We start from the raw sequence: 18,701 nt of genomic DNA, 5'->3' as shown, positions 1-18,701 counted from the left end.
CAGCACCGGTAAGGAGGTTGTTTCCGTGGCAACCAGAAAAGGTCTTGTGGGGGTCCAGCAGATGGATATGGCAGGCTTGCCCCATTCAAACAACAACAAAAAAAAAAGTGCTCTATCACACACACACACACACACACACACACACACACACACACACACACACATCTTGACATACAAGTGCAGAACATGACAGACAGCGGTGGCTCTGAGCTCCCACTGCACTGCAACAAGCTCTTTCCAACCAATTATATTCACAAAATGGTTTGTCTCATCCAAGTATGCGCCACTAAAGTATCTAACATTCTAATCAAGCATGTAGCCTCATCAAGGCAGCATTTTTCCCTTCAGAGGAAACACATAATGTTGCTTTTTAAACAAGATTAGCGGGGGGGGGGGGCCCGCTGTGCCCGGCAGCCTCGCTGAGTGCGATCATTATCATCAAGCAGCTGCAGCTAATTTCATCATAACAAATTGTTCTCCCTCTTTCCTCATCTCCCTCTTATGAGCCATTTCTGTTATAACCCCCTAAGCCCCAACTCTGATCTTAACGTAAGCTTCTTTTTATAATATCTTCTTTTCCTTTCCATCTCATTTTCAAGTCTATCTTCATTTTATTCTTCATCCACTGTCTTTCTGCACCTCTTTTTTACTTGTTCCCTTGCCTAAAGTTAGATAGATGGGAAAATGAATACAACTTTCATGCCTATACACAAAGTAATTGGCGAGAACCAGCTGCTAGATAGCTTAGCTTTGCATAAAAACAGGAGAAGGCAGCAAGACTCCCACTATATAAATGTGTAAAAATGTAAAGTATAAAAATATCAACAGCAAATAAATCTATTTCAGAAAATGTCAAACTATTGCAAGACCATTTTCACCCCGCTAACATGTAAAATAGAATCACATTTTCTCATTTGTCTCTTTCTATCAGCCTATTCCTCTTCCCTCCTTCGTCTGTCTCCTCTCCTTCCCTGCAGCGCTGCATGACGACAGGCTCACAGTGATTGGGGCTAATGTCTGCTGCAGTGTGAGGATCAGAGGAGAGAGAGAGAGGAGCGAAAAAAGGATGAAGATGAGAAGAGGGAGGAGGAGGAGGAGAAGAAGAAAGACCTACTGACACTCAAAGATTCTGGGCCAAACTGTCTGAGACAGAAAATCTGAGCCCAGGGCTCCGTCAGAGGCAAGTCTGGTCCCAGCTGTTGCTAAGGAAGAAAACTGGTGCGTTGACAGCCACATTGTGCTGATGATGGTTTTGAATTGCATTGACCTGCTTTCAGCGGCTGTTTTGGCAATATTATGCCACACTTGGCATTCACACATTGTCCCTGCGAAGAATGTCATCAACACCGGCTGCTTACATAAATCCTCCGAGCTTTTATTTGATAAAAAGGCACAAGCAGAGCACTCTTCGCTTATTAATTCAAATGCATGCAGAGAGATCCAGGTCTATATAACTCTTGTATTATTTGCAGGCTGAGTTATAGTTACTGCCTCCCCTACCAGCACACAGTAGAATACTAAGAACCACTGACTTCTTAATATGAAGTGTCTGAAAGAAAACTGCTAAGACTGGTGGTAAGTGAACCTATGAACCTTGTGTATAAAGCTGTGAGAAGTGCTGTTAGATCATGCAATGAGTTTAAAAGTTGCAGTGAGCTTTGGTATATTAAACAGTTTATAGACAAACATCTACGACCAGAGGGTTGCATTCTTATACTCACTGGTGGTAATGCACGGGGTTACGACCGCTCCGCTGAGAGCCCAGAGCCCCGTCACATGGACTCATGTACACTTTCATCAACACCAGCTGTCAAGTTATTCATTTGAACCGACTTTGAATTGGATGTCGTTTGGACGCTGTCCTGTTTTGGGGGCAGATTTAGCCTTTAGCTATTTAAACTTTTTGAACTTTTAAATTTTAACTTCTTTGAACAGTTATCCATCAATTTTTAGCAATTTCAACTGCGTCTAACATTACGTTTCGCTAACTCACAATTTTGTAATACTTTTTAAGCCATTTAACTGCAGTTTACAGCTACAACTATGGCTTTATCATTTTTGCTATTGTCTTTATCTGGAAGAAAGTGGTGATGACGCTTATGTACTAATCCAGAGCACAAAATCATATATATATATATTCTTGTGAAGTGAATGGAATGAAATTCAGAATTTTAATCCTCAAACTGGTAATCCACTTGATTTATACTCTAGTGCCAAATGGTTTATTTTTCCCCTGATGTTTGGGTTTTCACACTCTCCAGACCTGCTCTCCAGGCACACCGTCATCCCCGTGTGGTTAACGTGATCCGACACTGCCCTCTCTCATCACTCCCTTTTAGCATTTTACCAATCTGACTGTGTTAACTGTGTTAAGAAGAAAATGCCTGCATGTTTAATGGGCATCTTTACAAACATAACAACACCAAAAACTACAAGATTAATAAGACATATCTAGGCACTTATAAAAACCTTAATAATGTTTTTCTTTTTCATTCTTCCCACGGCAATCCCTCTCTCTGGAGAGACAACATCATTTTCCAAAACACTCTGTAGGGTTAGTCTGCAGTTTGCTTTGCTGCTAGCTGACAAAGTTCAAGAAAATACTGCTTTTGTGAGCAGGAAAACTATGGCAACCACCAGTAGACAAGAACTGATCTCTGGTGCCATTCAGAGCTGTAAAACCAACCTTAACCACGCTGACTCTTCACATGGAAGCTGCATTTAGTCTCTCTCGAAAAGCAATACATAATGTTTGACTATTATACTTCCAGAAAGGATAGAAGCCAACAACTGCTCAGCATATGAACCATCAGTGTCCTCAACTTGAAAGGGCTAAATCAACAGCACTGGGAGTCAAAAAAGGCTTGTCAAACCCCCTCACATCTCGGTAGTGATGTCTTCAATCAGACATGCCAGCGCGATCTCTTACAGAAGAGAAGGTGTGGCGGCCTGCATGAGGCTCATCGAACTCGAGTGGTCCTCCTTTTCTTCTCTCCCTCTTTCTTTTGTCTTTCCCCGCCGTCTTCTCAACCCTCTGCTCTACCTTCTCAGCATCCCTCTTTTCTACCGACTTCGCCCCACCCCGGCCCTAATCCGACCTCAACTCCCCCCCCCGACCAACCGCACCCCAATCTGGGTCACCCATCACGCCTCCATGGAGCGCCACTCACATCGGAATGTCACTATCCATTTAGGAGGGAGGATGGAATCCCTGGCAGCCTGTCTCAGTAGGCCAACCTGGCCTTAATCCCATGTGAGCGGCCGAGTGTGTGTCTGCCTGCGTGTTTGAGAACCTGTGTGTTTGCAGCTTGGATCAGCATCTAATTTTAAAGTATGATTTTCGACACCACAGTCATTCATGGGATGATTAATAGTATCCGTTTATCTCTGACCACTTTTTCTGCCTCCACAAAGTCTCCTGAGTAAAGCTGAATTTTGTCATTTCAATAAATATTTGTTATACTATTCAGACTTTGACCAACATTTGGTGAGCAGTCAGAGGTTGTGAATTAGCATTATTTTGCATTAGTGTGAGACTATCTCCAACGATAATAAATATATTTATAAAATACTAACAAATTAACTGCAGGAGAATTTCCTGGAAAACTCAAACTAAATGCACATTACCGTATATGATTTAAGAAGGTGCATGCATTAAAAATAGCCGGTTAAAAGACTGTTTGTTGTTAAAGGCTTTAAGAAGCACTGACTCATATTCAGAATGGAGTTACTATTACAAACAGTCATTGAGTGGGACTTTGCAATGGCTGAAAAAGCAGCCCTGAGGAGGCCAGTAGGACAGCGAAGGTTGCAGTGACCTGTAATCAACCCAGAAACCAGTGGCTTCCTCCTCCCGTGTAGCAGCATCAGTTGAGCGGATTATGTTGCATTGACTCAGCAAGACTTGTGGGGGATTGAAGCATAATGAGCGCTGTCGGTGAAGTGTGAATGAACTATGTAAATGGTGAACACCAGCATGACGGGCAAGGCACGCGCAAACGCACACCCATGTACGAGAGAAGCAGCGAACTGACTACACTCCTTGCCTATTAAGTGCCGTAATAACAGCGGTATGAGTGCACTGAGATTATACCACGACTGAATCACAGTGTGTGGGAGAGTGTCTTACATGGTATTAATATTACTCGCAGAACTCAAGCCTGGTGGAAGTTAGATAAAATATGTGAATAAAAGTTAATCTCCATCCATGTCAAACAGGTGGAGATTAATCTGAAATGCCTCGTTTTGTTGCAGCATAAAGCCCAAAAACTCAATTTAATAAGCTGAAACCTGACAAGTTGCAGCATTTTCATTACTTTTTTCTTGATAAATGATTGAAGTAGTAGACTGTTTTTTAAAATAGCTGGTAGGTTCATTTTTTCTATGGATGAAATAATAAATAAAATTCTCTCAGCCCTATTTTGCTTTGCTTTTTTAGTCCCTGTTTGTCCTTTTCATGTGTGTTTAGTCCATAAACTGAGTGTGTATCAACATTCCTATCAAATAAGTGCTTCGAGGGATCCAAGTTTCAGTCTCTGCTTCTTCTCCCTCATCTTTGATCTCAGTCCAGATCTGACCATGAATCTACGAACCGGAAGGCTGACTGGATTGGTGGATTCAACTGTGGTGTAAAAATGTTTTCTTTTTAATGTCATAAAACTAATAAACTGTCACAATTTCAAAAAAAATTGGACGACGTTTGGAGGATAGGTTAGTTCCTAGTGGTGTCTCCATCTTGCAGAACACCGATAGTTTTGGTTTCTGCCCGGTTGTTTCTGCTGCCGCCTCAGTGCACAGGAGGTGAATAGTATAATAACATGCTCAGAACCCCTTCAGATAATTTATAAAGTCTAACAACTTTCTACAAAATAAAAAAATCCTCATAAAAGCTGTTGGATCATCTCCACAGGCCTCTAGACAGAGACATATATTAAATCTGTGCGTGATACTTCATTATTTTGGAAGCTAAATCCTGCTTCATCAGCTCGTGACAGACACGTCGCCTGGTGCAGGCGTCGACCATACGATGATCTGTTCCACTGTCATGACACTGTGCCACTGCACTATCACATCCAATCAGCTGTCAGCAAAACGCTACGTAGTTTTACTCTGAACCGAACTGCAGGCTTATTATCAGTCCAACATAATAAACAAACACCATAGAGACTGATTAGTCATCGCCATAATTAACATCATAATGTATTCATTTTTACAGTATGTAAACTAATTTCCCTTCACTAGAAGAAAATTATTAAAGTTATTCGTTTATATGATTTAATTCTGCATGTTTTTCTTTAGAACCCACGTTCCTCCTTCAAGACAGTTAAAGGTTCAATTTAAATCAAACTGATTGTCGTGTTTCTCTGCATCTTTATCCCTTTCACCTCTTTAGTTTCAGCATCTAACCTCATCATGCGAGGAGATGCTTTCTGGCAAACACCAGCCCCACCCCTTGGTGATGTCATTGTTCCCATGGTGATATAAGACCCGGGGTGGGAGGGGTTGGTGGTGGTCAGTAGCTGGCTGCAAAGAGCGTACTTTGACGATGTTATGGATCCAGAAATAGGTCAGCAGATCCTGCAGGCACGGCCCCGGAGGTCTTTCCTAACTGCACCGACATTAATGGGAGCAGAGCCATTTAAACCTATCAATACACCGATAGCTGGTTGCGCTCTTCGTGTCATTTGAAGCTTTTAGGATGGTGTTACTAATGGGATTTGTATGTTTTATGTTCGTGAATGTAGAGATGTAATTATGTCACTGTGTATTGTTGTCAAAAAATGCCACAAAACAGGGAATTAAGAGAAAAAGCAAAAAAAAAAAAGTAAACATTCCATGCTTTGATTATCAAATAATATAAAAATAACTGAGTTAATCATTTTGTTACAATGTACTATAGACTTTTTTTTCCCCCTCATGGCATCCTAAAATAAAGACATATTTCCTCGCAATTTTGTGCATTTTCATGTCACATTTCCACACCCTGCAAGCCCACACATACTCACACAAGCACAACAACCCACATAACAAACGCACCCACAGACCCAGAACTCTCTGAATGGGAGCGAACACAATGTTAACATGAACAATTTATAGACACACACAAGCAGAAAACGTCTGTGAAACAACTTTTACCAACTAATCTTCATTCAGCCGCTCGCTCTGTTGTTTCATTTCCTGTCATGTAACTCGAACATATTTAAGCAGGCATGGGCTAAAACATGAGATTTAAATTTCAACTTAATGACTCCTTTTTGGCACTAAAAAATGTCTCGTATGACATCAACCCAAACAATCGCTCCTCTGCTCCCTACCACATGTTGCCGAGCATAATCCCCCCTCTTTATCATACAGTATATCCATGAACAGCCAAGCTAATCATCTGGCTGAGTGCAGTCACTTAGATCAGGCTCCCTGGCTGCATGAGTCATGGGAAAAGTGAGTGTGAGATGTCATGGGGGGTTATGAGTAGAAGAAGAGCAGAGTGAACCGCCTGGCAGCGGGCCAGACTTCTATGTTTTTTCTTTTAGTTATGTAGGTCTAAGATGAAAACATCTCATAAAATGTAATCAGCGACGCTTTTTACACGTTTGTACATCAATATATAATGTATAGCAGCATGGAGTTGTGGATGTTGACCTGTCAATCATTCTGTTAGAGGAGCAATTTTTTCCAGACTAAAATAAATCGACAGCCATCAGATGAACTGACATGACATTTTGCACAGAGAATAATGTCTCCTGGGCTACAAAACCTCATGACTGTTGGTGATGTTCTGACTTTTTCCTCCACTGTGTGGTTGACATCTGTGATTTTGAGTGAAACATCTCGACGAGCACTAAATAATCCAGGTCAACCTTCTAATTTGTCCAAAACTTGGGTTTATGACCTTGGAAACTAAGGACATCCAAATTAGCAATAGATTCACATTTTCAGTATAATGTTTTTTTTTTTGTTTTGTTTTGATATACGACCAATATGTGTAGATGTATTTTGGGTTTTGGCACATTATGATATCCCTTTATTTACTGTATTTTACAGGATAAGAGACCCTTTCACCATAAAAACTTTCATGATACTGCAGATGTCACGCTTCATTAATGTCTTGTCGGTCGAATTCTTCAAACTTACAGCTGCAAGCAGGAAGGAGATACTTGAACTGAATAGAGAATGAAAATTTGTTTTTTTCTGCAGACACACCTCCCAGGCTCTGTTTTAAACCAAGATGGTGAGCATGAAAAACATTGCACCTGCTTTACATCAGCGTGTCCGCATGCTGACATCAGCATTCTGCACCACTGTGCTCGAGTGCATTCTCACTGATCCGTTATCACGGCTGTATTCTTAGAATTGACTTGTATTTCCAGTCCAGCATATTTTGTGGTTTACCTGAGCTGAAGAGCTGTCGTCACTGATCAAGGAAACTCACAGGCGCTGAGTTGAAGTTCAGAACTGCGTGAAGGAAGAGAGAGGAGAAAAAAATAGGAAATACATGTTAGAAAATCATCAAACTGCAGCACTAACACTTTCAATGTACAGTACACTTAAAACATTTTTTTTTGAAATTGTATGTCACTGGATTGGAGACAAGCCTAAGCCCGTTTAATTCACAACATCTTTAATCTTAAATCTCTGAATCCCGCCTAGTTAGTCCAGCATCGAAAGAGGGGATTTTTTTTTTTACATGACAGCTTTCATCTCGGTCCATGTGCTCAACACAGCCGTGCATGCACGTTTAATGCACGCAGCAGCTTAGCTGTGTCACCTGGAGTCTGCCAGCAACATTAATCCAAACCTCAGAGTGGCTGTGTCACTGTTTTAAGCTGCCGCTAGGCCGCACACGACAACAAAAGCAAAGACAGCCTCACCCATTCAGAGTGTTTGCGTGCACATGTTAACAACCTTCTGTTGTCTTGCTGCGTTTTGTTTGTTGTGACCATAAGTGGCATCACAAGATTGTATCATGCATCTTTCATTTTCAAACTGTACATGCATATTTTACTTTGAAATTAATTGTATTATGTTCTCACATTGCTCATATTATTCAATTTCCCTAAGAAATGCATGATTGTCGTGTAATTTATTTCCCTTCTTAATTGATTTAGTTAAATACAGTAAGTGAAGATGACAGAATAGAAAAGTGCTGGAAAGACTCGGCCAGCGAGCAACATGAAGTTGTATTTGTTGGAAATGATGGAAACCTGCTAAGAGTTAGGTGAGAATATTGATGCAGAGCTCATGACTGCACATATGAAGCTGGATCAGCAGCAGTTTAGGATGTTTTAACATAGAGACTGGAAACAGCGGGGGAAAAGCTGCTTGGTTCTGTCGAAAGGCAGCAAAATCCTCCGTCCAGCACCTCTAAGCATCATTTATGAATCAGTTGCATTCTGTTAAGAAAAAGAAAAGTGCAAACAACATTTTGATGTGCATTTGAAAGCTTTAGACGTGCAGGTAAGCAGGATTTTATATGGATAGAGCTAGGCTAGATACAATGCTAAGCTAAACTAGCCAGGTACTGCCTGCAGCCATTATTTACTGAAGGATATGACAGTAATTTTCTTGTCATCTCACTCTTAGCAAGAAAGCAAATACATATTGCTGGAAATAAAATCAAAAGCTGAGAAACTAATAATGTGGCAGCAGACAGCCCGCCGAGTTTGATAATGATCTAAGATGATAATAATCTAAAAACAAAGAAATTATTTTTCACAAACAAGTGTGCATGCCCTCGGTGTGCCAACTAGACGGAGACCACCAGCCAGCTGCTTTTAAGATTTGTCAAATTCTTGTATTGGTTGGTTTGGGGCTGAGCCAGGGGATGAGTTAAGGCTTACAACAGCCATGAAGAAAGACAGATTTGAACGTTTACTCTGCTTTGGGACTCTAAGGAGGTGGAAAGCAGAGCATCCTGTTAACATTATAACAGTGTGAAAGGACCGTCGGGGGGCTTCTGGCACCAAAACAGGCGTTTGGACAGCGAGAGAAAGAGACAGAGGATGAACTAGAGAGACATAAAAGGCAGAGATTCTCCAAACAGGAAGAAGGTTTATTTGTTAGAGAAGAAAGAAAGAAAAAGAAAGAAGTGTGGGAAGTCACAGAGAAGGAAAGACAAATATTTCCAGTCTTCTATTAAAGGATAATTCTGGTTACATATTTTTACTAATGCTGTTAACACATGATTGTGCCTTCATGCATTTAATGTAATTATGTTTTCATAATTGCACTTGCATGCTTTGAATGACTTTGTTTTGCATTATCTAATTATATCACAAATTGCCAATAAAATGTAATACTTTTCTTCTCATTTATAGAAGAGAGGAAAAGATGCTATATTTTAAAGAATATTTTTAATAATCTATGATTTGTGTGTCATAAAATGCAGCCAAAGCTTTGATACTGTGAACTGTAAAACTTTGGCGACATACAGAAGCTCTGTTGGTTCAATGTCTCCAAGAAATTACCCGTATTTTCTATTGCCACAGATATTTTTAGAAGACTATAAAGGTGTTTAATCATCTACTATTATTACACTGATTTAACAGAAGCCAGACGTTTCTCATGCATGGCTGAAAGTTGCTGGAAACATTTCTGTTGAGCTTTTATGCATCAGAAATGTGAGAAATAAACTGTTTTTACTTCTGTTGCTTCAGGGCCTCCATTCAGTCTTTGTGAAGAGATTGGCAATAACAAAATACGTGTAATTTGTCTTCAGTGAACTAAACATGCAAAACCACTAACAGTAGTACGGGCTTTTATTGTGAAGGAGTGATTAAGTGGACTGAGAAGAGAAATTAAAGGAAAAACTAACATGACCAAAAACAAACAGGTTCAGTGGATTGGTTGTATTTCCGTGCACATTCACAAAGGATTTCTTTAAGTTTGTGAACTGTCTGCACAGACAGAGGGAGACAGAAGGTACATGCTACTCTCTGAAGGGAGGTAAGTTGATATTGTAAATGAAAAGCGAGACACACGGAGAAAAAGGGAAACTACGGTCACACAGGAAGTCATATCTCTTCTGGGGGAGGGCTGGCCAGTCAGGGAAGCTTAGCCAGAAAAAGAAAGGGATGAAGAGAGAGGAAAGATATAGAGGGATGTGTAGTTAGAGCCTGGCCCAAAAATAACAGAAGCATGACAAGAATAGAAGCCGCACAGTTTAAACAGTGACAGTAAATGATGCCTCTCTCACGCAGCAGCTGGCCTGTTTCTTATGAAACCCAATTTCCCTCAACACAATTCATCACTCATTCTTCTTTTTCTCCAGCAGTGCATCCGTGTTCCCAATCTGACTGATGGCAACTCATGATAAATTCACCAATATGTGGAACTTGTGACCGGTCAAAAAGAGGAGTGACCGCTGCTTTTATCTCTGCACGGCACTAGAAACGGCAACCACCCACTGACTTCCACACAAAGTATTAGCTTATCTCCCAGCTCATTAACGGCAGCTTTTAGAGGATGCAACGCTGATAATTTGACATCTTCACAATCTTATTAGTCATCCAGGATCACCATCAGTCTACCAGCACATCCTGTTTGTCATTTTTAAAGGGCATCAACTGTGAGTATACAGCTGCAGGGCTGAACAAACAAGCAATTGCTCTAGTCCCTGGAAAGGTGAAAGGCAGGCACTTTTTGTCTGTGCTGATATTCAGCTTGACCTGTGTGTTCCTCCCAGGAGGAGGAAGGCCAAATAGGTCAAACAGAAGGCAAAAGGATAGGAGCTGGAGGAAGGAGGGGAAGGAGGTCAGACGCCGACCTAATCCACAGATTTGTCTTCTTCATCAGAGATGAGGCAAACAGGAAATGAATCCTAATCTCAGCGCTGTGCTAAAAGGCCTGATAAACCACGCTGAACTTTACTGAAATGAGCCAGCAGACAAGATGAAAGGTAAAATTCAGAAAGATATTTCCAGAATTATCTGGTTCTGTTTTATTGAGCAGTCATCTCCACTTTAGTTGCAAATAATATCTCATATCGGTTAACTTGAATTATCCAAATCAGTCATCAATTAGTTTCAGACTAAAACATATGCAAAAAATGTTTTGCCTTGTTTTTGGAACAATCTCAAACTTATTGTTTTTTCATTTTTTTGCCGAAGCAACAACAGATCATGTTCTTGAAGACACCCAATGACATAAACATATATATATATATCCTAGTTTTCCGGGGACACTGAATCTTGCATCATTATGTCACCTGCAGGCTGATCTACTCCTTCGTCCTACTGCAAGTGCAAAAGGCTTTAAAATGAAATATGATTGTTACTTAGCAGTTTCACTGTACTTAAAATCACTGCAGTGCCACTTGAGTTCCGAAGCAGATACTTAATTAAAAATTTGACACCATTTAAAAAAAAAATCTATAGAGATTTTATAGAAATAAAAATGATTGCATAAAAAGAGGAACTAATATCAAAGAATGGGCTGATTTATGGTGATAATGTGACTGCTGGAGCTGCAGTGGTTTGTTCGGACTGTGTTTGTGACGTGTTTTGACTCTACCTGGGGGACCAGGCAGCAAATTTAACAGAGCCTCTCCTCTGAGGTCTCTGCTTCCTACCTTTTAACTCAGCCGTCTCCCCCCATTTCCTCATCTATAATTCACACAGACAGCCTCCTCCCCCCTCCCCACACACACACACTACCTGAGGCCAGCAAACGCCTCAAATACAACAGATACACATGCATGTCTAATACATCAAAGCCACAAGGAGTTCAAGGTGAGGGGCGTTCAAGGGCGTGCACTTCTAGGACATGTCCAAATGACCACGATAGATATTGCACAGAGCAAGATTTTAAAATAAAACTAAAGAAAACGGCATTTATAAACATTATTTCCTTTATATTTCCTGCAATTAAGGAACTGAAAACTCATATACTGAACACTGCTTAACATCATTTGTGTTTATGATCATTTCACTTATGGTGTTTAGCACTTTTGGCTTCTCATAATTGCATCTGTGGTTCATTTGGCCTTTTCTAATCGCGAGTCTGTGTTGTCCTGAACTCCTTTATTCTGCAGAAGACTCTGTATAATCATCAATCTTACAGGTGTAAAGAGAGAAAGGAGACCGTTTCCCAATTCTCGGCAGCCTGTACAGAGTACAGAGAGGGCTGTGGGGCTAATGAGGCCGGGAGAGGCTCATTAATTCATCTAAAGGGAGAATAGAGGAGAGATGAGCGTGAGGGCTTATCTGCCCCTATTTTGAAAAAAATATTTGAGCCTTGATTGATAGTAGACACAGAAAACAAACATTAAGTAAGAGGGGCCTTGTGTGACCAATCGCTACAAGTTTCATATGACTGAGTTCAAGTACGGCACTTGCTTAGCTGTGATTTTAGACGAAAAGGCACGGATGACATTGGGGGTCATGAGGCATGCATACAATCATAAAAGAAAAATGGCTGTAAAACAACAATAGAAAATTTTACTCGATGTTTTTCTCCTCAGGGCATCACAAATAATCACACATTTTTGGATTAGGATTTCCTCTGTTGGTCTGTAAACTGCTCCCATGTCATTTCATAAGTCATTTTTTGGAAACAACGACATAACGTGGCACTATTTATTGTTGAACAAGTAAACCTCGAGGTAATTAAGTCCTGGTACTTGCTGAAGTGCAACCAGGTAAAACTATGAGAGCATGAGTGCAAAAACATTTGTCTTACAGCTTCTAATAATATATTCATGTTTCAAACAGTTCTACAACTGCAACACAACTAATTAAATTCTGCTAAACCTGTTCTCTACTTTCCATTAGACCTGTAAAAAATGCATCATGGAACTGACTATCATCATAGCAATGAATGCAAATTAGTATAAATAAATTTCGAAAGGTCACAGAGCTATTATTGTCCTTCTAGTATCATATCAACCAAAGAAGGACTGTATGGACGTAAAAGAAAAAAACATTGAAGCTTTGGTGGACGACTTTCATTAGTAAGAAAGGGACATTAGCTTGAAACATGGAATCCAGATCTTTTAATACTTCCATGAAGACCGTCCCCCAGGTCAGGAGCCGTGGCTCCAGAGAAAAGTAATATCCTGTTTATGACAGGAAGAAATGGGAAATGTGGTTTTGATTTTGAGACTTGCAAGCCACTGTAGCGTACTACTGGCATGAAGAAGAAGCCAGCAATTGTCTCATGTGGACCGATGTTTACAGTGACAATACCATTTTCCTTTTATCTCCTGACATCAAGCATATCTAGTGCTGAACAGTAACATGATATGAATAAGTAATGACTGATTCTTCTGCTTGCATACGAAGGAAATCCATATCCCTCAAAACCAAGAAGTGATAGACTTACACAAAACACATATGCTTCATACCACAGTTTCACAAATCAAAACATGCTGTACACCAGTCACACAACCTACAAGCTTGAACACACGCAATCAGCCCTTTCTCCTGCTGCAGACCAGGCAGGACCAGGTGCAGGTCTCTGTACCCTGAAGGCGACAGCTGCTCTTCAGAGTGGAGACAGGTGGCAGAAGTGGTCAAAATACACATAGGTGTACGTGTAGCCTCAGAGCATTTAATTCACATTCATCAATCAACATGTTAGCACAGGGCAGCTCAAAGTGGTGCCCCGAGGCCATGATTTTATTACTGTGGAAAACGTTCACCCTCAGGAATGTGAGGATGGAGGAAAATATTTTTCAATGAAGACTGCAGTTGTTAAGTGGTCGGTTTTGTTCAGGTTTTAAAGTTTCATTGTGTCTGCAGAGACGTCACGTGATAGAAAGTGCAGCTAATAAGGAAGCAAGACGTTTACAAGGATCTTAAGTGACAAAAACAATAAAATATCATGTTTCATTGTAAAATTTGGTTTTATTTTATGCTTCCTTGTCGTAACACATTTTAATTTCCCTTTATCATTTAATTTACCAGTTTTCTTGCAGACTTTTAAGGTCAAAAGCCACAAGCATGTTTTCATTTTTAGTCCATTTACCCTCAAGTTAGACTGAACAGATGTTTTTTAAAGAGCCTCAAGTTTTGTATTGACAGTTTTCCTTCACGGTGATCTAAATTCTTCTCCTGATATCACAAACACCAAAAGTGGTGCCTGTGCTTTGTGCATGAACCAAATGAAAGGATCCTAACTTCTCCTTTAATCTCCACCTCCGCTGGGTATTTTCCATTATGCAGCATCATCACAAATTCCTCTACATTGCTACAAGCTTCACATAACATCTTTACCAACTTTGCAGCAGACCACCCTGAAATAACACGCTGTCTGGTTCATTCAGCCGCATCTGTCTCATCTCATCCTTGGGACTGCTTTGACATGTGGCGTCATACCCATCAAGTATTACTTGTCAACTGACACTTAAGGGGACGCTGTCAAAGTCGAAAGGGCTGCAGTGTTCCTTTCTCCTACACTTCGCCTCTTCACATAACCTTCATTAATCTCTGATAGGTGTAGAAGGACTGCAAGATGAGAGGCGGATGTTGAGTAATATTGCTGCAATCTCATACAGCAGCTGGATAATCAGACTGCTGATTTGCATGATGAGTAAAGTCTCAGTCCAGAATTAATTTTCCCAAATATAAGATGTTATATGAAGTTGATAATGACCCAGAAAAAAGTTGTAGTTTGAGACACGCTCAATGTATGCACAAGGCACTAAGATATCCAGTCTTTTAGTCCTTGTTGGGGCTAAAAACACAAGATCCTACACTTCCAATGACGCTATTTAAAAACTATTTGCAATCCAGCATTAAATCAGCTACATTTCATACGTACTTTCCAGATGTGTTTCTAACTGACAGTTGAAGAAGTGAAGGAGGGAAACAATGCCCTTCTTTTTCACACTCTGCATCACTGGAACACCTACACTTCTGTCCGTTACATTTCAGAGGCTGACTAAGAGCGGTTCGGACCAGGGGCGATGGTGACTCCAAAACTATGTCCCTCTCTCCCACTGCTTTTTCCCTGAAAGCGCAGCAACAGTTGGTGAACCGGACGCTGTGGGCGTCCTGCGTGCCAAATGACGACCTCGCTCTGAGGGCAGAGCGGGAACAGAGATGGAGGAAAATGGGGAAAAAGGAGGAGGTGCAGGATGATTTGGGGACAAGACTGCATTTGTGACCCCAAAAAGGAGGACACACAGAGGGCCTGTTTGCCCTCTCGTTCTCCCCTCCTCTGCCGTGGCGTGTCATCCCAAGTTGGCTCCCAGGAAAGAGACAGCTCGCCTGAGAGCTGCCCAGCAACCATGCGGGCAGACGGAGACACAGAGAGACAGAGAGAAGGGTGGAGGGGCGTGTGGGGCGCCAACTCAGTGTGGATGTGACAGACATCCCAGTGACTTCAAGCACACAGTCAGAGATACAAACACATGTACCGTTGGCTGACGCAAATGAAGTGGGAGGGAGAAAGGAAAGGACGATATTTGAGCCTCTTAAATATAAAATGTCCCGTCAGTGCAACCTTACCTCACACTTGCCCCTATAAAAACAAGGGCTAAGCTCCCCGACAATCAAAAGCTCAAACACTATGGGGAACAGAAAGGAAAGACAAAAAAATGATTATGAGACAGAGAAGAAAGAAAAAAAGAGGGGGCAGGACAAGTGGGAGACACATAACAGATCAAACAGATAACAGCAGGAACAAACAGAGTGAGAGGGGTAAAAGAGAGAAGAAGAAAAGAAAGAGTGGCACAAAAAGGGAAAAATATAAGGAGTCAAAGTTGTTATCACTCCATCCCCACCTGCTCCAAAACTCATCCCAACCAAACCGTCAGCAAACTTGTGACAGCCAGCTCTGACCCTGGTGTCCTGCGGTCTCGCTCGGCTTGGTGTCACTCCGACAGAGAAACCACCAACAATCTGTTGGCGACGAGTTGCTAACCGCCAACGACCACGTGCCATCACAGCCTCTAAATACATCACAATCACCATTATTTCCAAATGAAATCACAACATCTTCCTCAGAGCACAAATCACTGGAGACAAGGGTTTTTTACATCTGGGTAAACATTAGTTTTTACACACACACACACACACACACGTGTGTGCAGCAGCAGCACACTCTGAGTGAACCATGATGTCCTGGCTGGCTGAATAATCAGCCATGTCTAGACGGGGTATGTCACAAAGAATACAGGTCACCAAAACACAGAAACAGCCTCTGGCTTATCACAACATCAGCTCTTTTACTCTATTGTTTATGTCAGCAGCAAATAACTTTAATCTCTGCAAACAAAAGGCAGATGATGCACAGGAGACACTGATTAGAGATTAGAAGCATGCCCCAAGTGGCTTTTCATTTTCCTTTTCTGACAAGAAATCACAAGCATGCATATTTCTATTGCTATAAATCTAATGCAACGTTGCATTCTTCATCTCTGCTGCGATTCTTCCAGCAATAAAGCAAAACTGATTTCAACGCTTGCATCTCAAAGGAAATATATAATATATAGGGTCTTACCTGGCGGGATGGGGCAGTTATTCCAGCTTTTTGTCTGCAAAGAGGACACGAGAGGGGGCAAGGCAGCGGCTTCTGCAGAGAGAGGAGAACAGAGAGGGAGAAGGATGAGAGACGGAAAGAGCAGGAGTCATAGTGGCAGCAGCACAGACAGAGAAGGCTGATGAGAGCACACTGCTGCAGCTTACACACTCCCAAACACACACACACACACACACACACAGAGCAAACCGGCATGCTGCCTCACATAGGTCTCCCCTTCACCAGCCAGTGTCTGCACTGCATCGGGGAGGGGTGGAGATAGGGGGTGGGGATAGGATGGTTCTGCCATGTCTGAGCACAAGAAATGTGTGTGTGTGTGTGTGTGTTTATAAGCCACATTAATTCATGTTTGAAAGGGATACAAAGCAGCTCATCCCACCCCCGAGGGAATTGAGTTCCAAGATAAAAGACCATCTCTCTCCAAGAAATTTCCAGAAGCGTGTTTCATTCTCTTCTTTCTGTTTATCTTACTCGCTCTTTTGCTCACAGACGCTCCCATTATGAATACATGAAACATTTAATCATGACAGTGAGTGCAGCGTGAGGGTATATATATGTGTGTGTGTGTGTGTGTGTGTGTGTATGAAGGAGGGGTGCAGGGTTTGCCCCGTGCTGAATAATTCCTCTGTCCTGGTGCTCATTTGCAGGCATGGCCGACTGCTGCAGCACCACTGAAACAAAGGCAGAGAGGGGGAACGAGGGTGAAAGACAGGGTCTGAGGCAGAGACTGCAGAGGCCCGACAAGCACAGCACAGCGCTGACTGCTGAAAGCCTAATTCCCTGCTCATTACTCCAACCTCAAGCTACATGAAATGAAATATATTTATCGTGCAGAGACTCACAATGGTCCCAGTCTCACGATTCATCACCTGCACTACTTGAGATGTCAAAAGTGTGAATAAATAGAGGAATTATGGGCTGTAGGAGAACTACATGAATGAGTGAGAGCAAATTTGCAGCACCGGATGAATGAACATTAAAACAAACACATGGATTAAAGGACAGGTTCTGATTTTTTTTTATTAAGTAATACACATAGCGATGTTTAATGATGTAGGTCTTGATACTCAAAATAATATTGCTTTATAGCACCTATCCTTTAAGTAGTAAATAAATTAAGCCACTAAAATAAACCAGTATGACCACACTGATGTCAGGAGACACTCCCCAACATGATAGCCAAACCTTAGAGAGACCAGTGAGGTCGATGTGAAGCTGAATCATACAGTGTACAGTCATAAGGTTCCCAAAACCACTTAAAAAATGAAAGGAGGAGAGTGAAGAGAGCATGTCAGACCTGCTCCTTCCACATCCTCTCAGAGCCTCAGTCTTGTTCCAGGGGGGCAGAAAGAGACATCACTGTGTGACTATAATCAACCTGTCAGCGACACTGACTGGATTAACATTAAAGAAAGCAAATGAAACATTTAAAGTGGCAGCAGGAAAATAGTCTTCGTGTCAAATTAAATTATGAGACAATATACAACATTTTTTTTAGAGGGTTAAGTGCTCGTGAGAAGCCAGGCTGTTAGAAAAGTTGGGTAAAAGGGAAGAGGAGCATATAAGGAGAAAAAGGAAAAGGTTGGGTGCCATTTTGAGGAAGGGAGAGGTGAGCATAGGGAGTCGAAGCTCGGGAGGCTCAGACAGCCCTGTCAACGCCTTTTGCCAGCACTGATTAGTGGCGGAGGCCTGGGCCGGAGCTGCAGAGCTCGCTAGCATAGCCGGTAATATCTAATCTCACCAAAAGCAGATGCTAGTCGCGCTGACGCCAATCTGCCACAACCAAATCACCAACAGACACAGAGGCCGAATAAAGTCAGTGCAGCCAGTTCACACATAATTAAATTGTGCCTGTGTTTCTGCAAAACATACAGACAGCTGAACATCGGCCACCGATTAAGGATATTTAAATCATGGTCATCACGGGGTCCTTTCTGGTGGGTTACAATAAAATCATACATCCAATCCAAAATTAATAGGTCAATTCCATTGCGATATTGAAAGTGTTGGTTGGTCGGTGAAGCCGGTCATTAGTTGCACCCCCCAGTAGTAAGATTGGAACACAGTCAACTCTCTATGATCAGGATTAGCCGAATGGATCATCGCGGCCTCTGTGTAATCTGCCTGCACCCCTTCATCCAGATTTGGACGGGAGATTTCATCTCTGATCAGAAAAGTCTTTAGTAGTCCTGTTTGACGTCCCAGTGATGAGGTGATGTATT

The 18,701-nt window shown here is 41.7% G+C and overlaps 1 protein-coding gene across 10 annotated transcripts in view; it reads right to left on the bottom strand.

Annotated features, from left to right (window-relative positions):
• Positions 1–18,701, bottom strand: part of LOC138207213 (microtubule-associated protein 2-like) — a 52,925-nt gene that overhangs the window by 18,111 nt on the left and 16,113 nt on the right. For all 10 annotated transcript variants that reach the window (XM_069164299.1, XM_069164295.1, XM_069164294.1 and 7 more), the window contains 2 exons: positions 16,441–16,512; positions 7,390–7,452 (listed from right to left, as the gene is read on the bottom strand). The gene's annotated coding sequence lies outside the window, so the exon portion shown is untranslated. The remainder of the gene's footprint in view (positions 1–7,389; positions 7,453–16,440; positions 16,513–18,701) is intronic.

This window comes from Embiotoca jacksoni, unplaced genomic scaffold, assembly GCF_022577435.1.
Source record: "Embiotoca jacksoni isolate LCO1_2020_lvr unplaced genomic scaffold, fEmbJac1.0.p SCAF_30, whole genome shotgun sequence".
In the NCBI taxonomy this organism is placed as follows: Eukaryota; Metazoa; Chordata; class Actinopteri; family Embiotocidae; genus Embiotoca; species Embiotoca jacksoni.
Note: the sequence above shows the minus strand (reverse complement) of the source record. Positions and strands in the feature narration are given on the sequence as shown.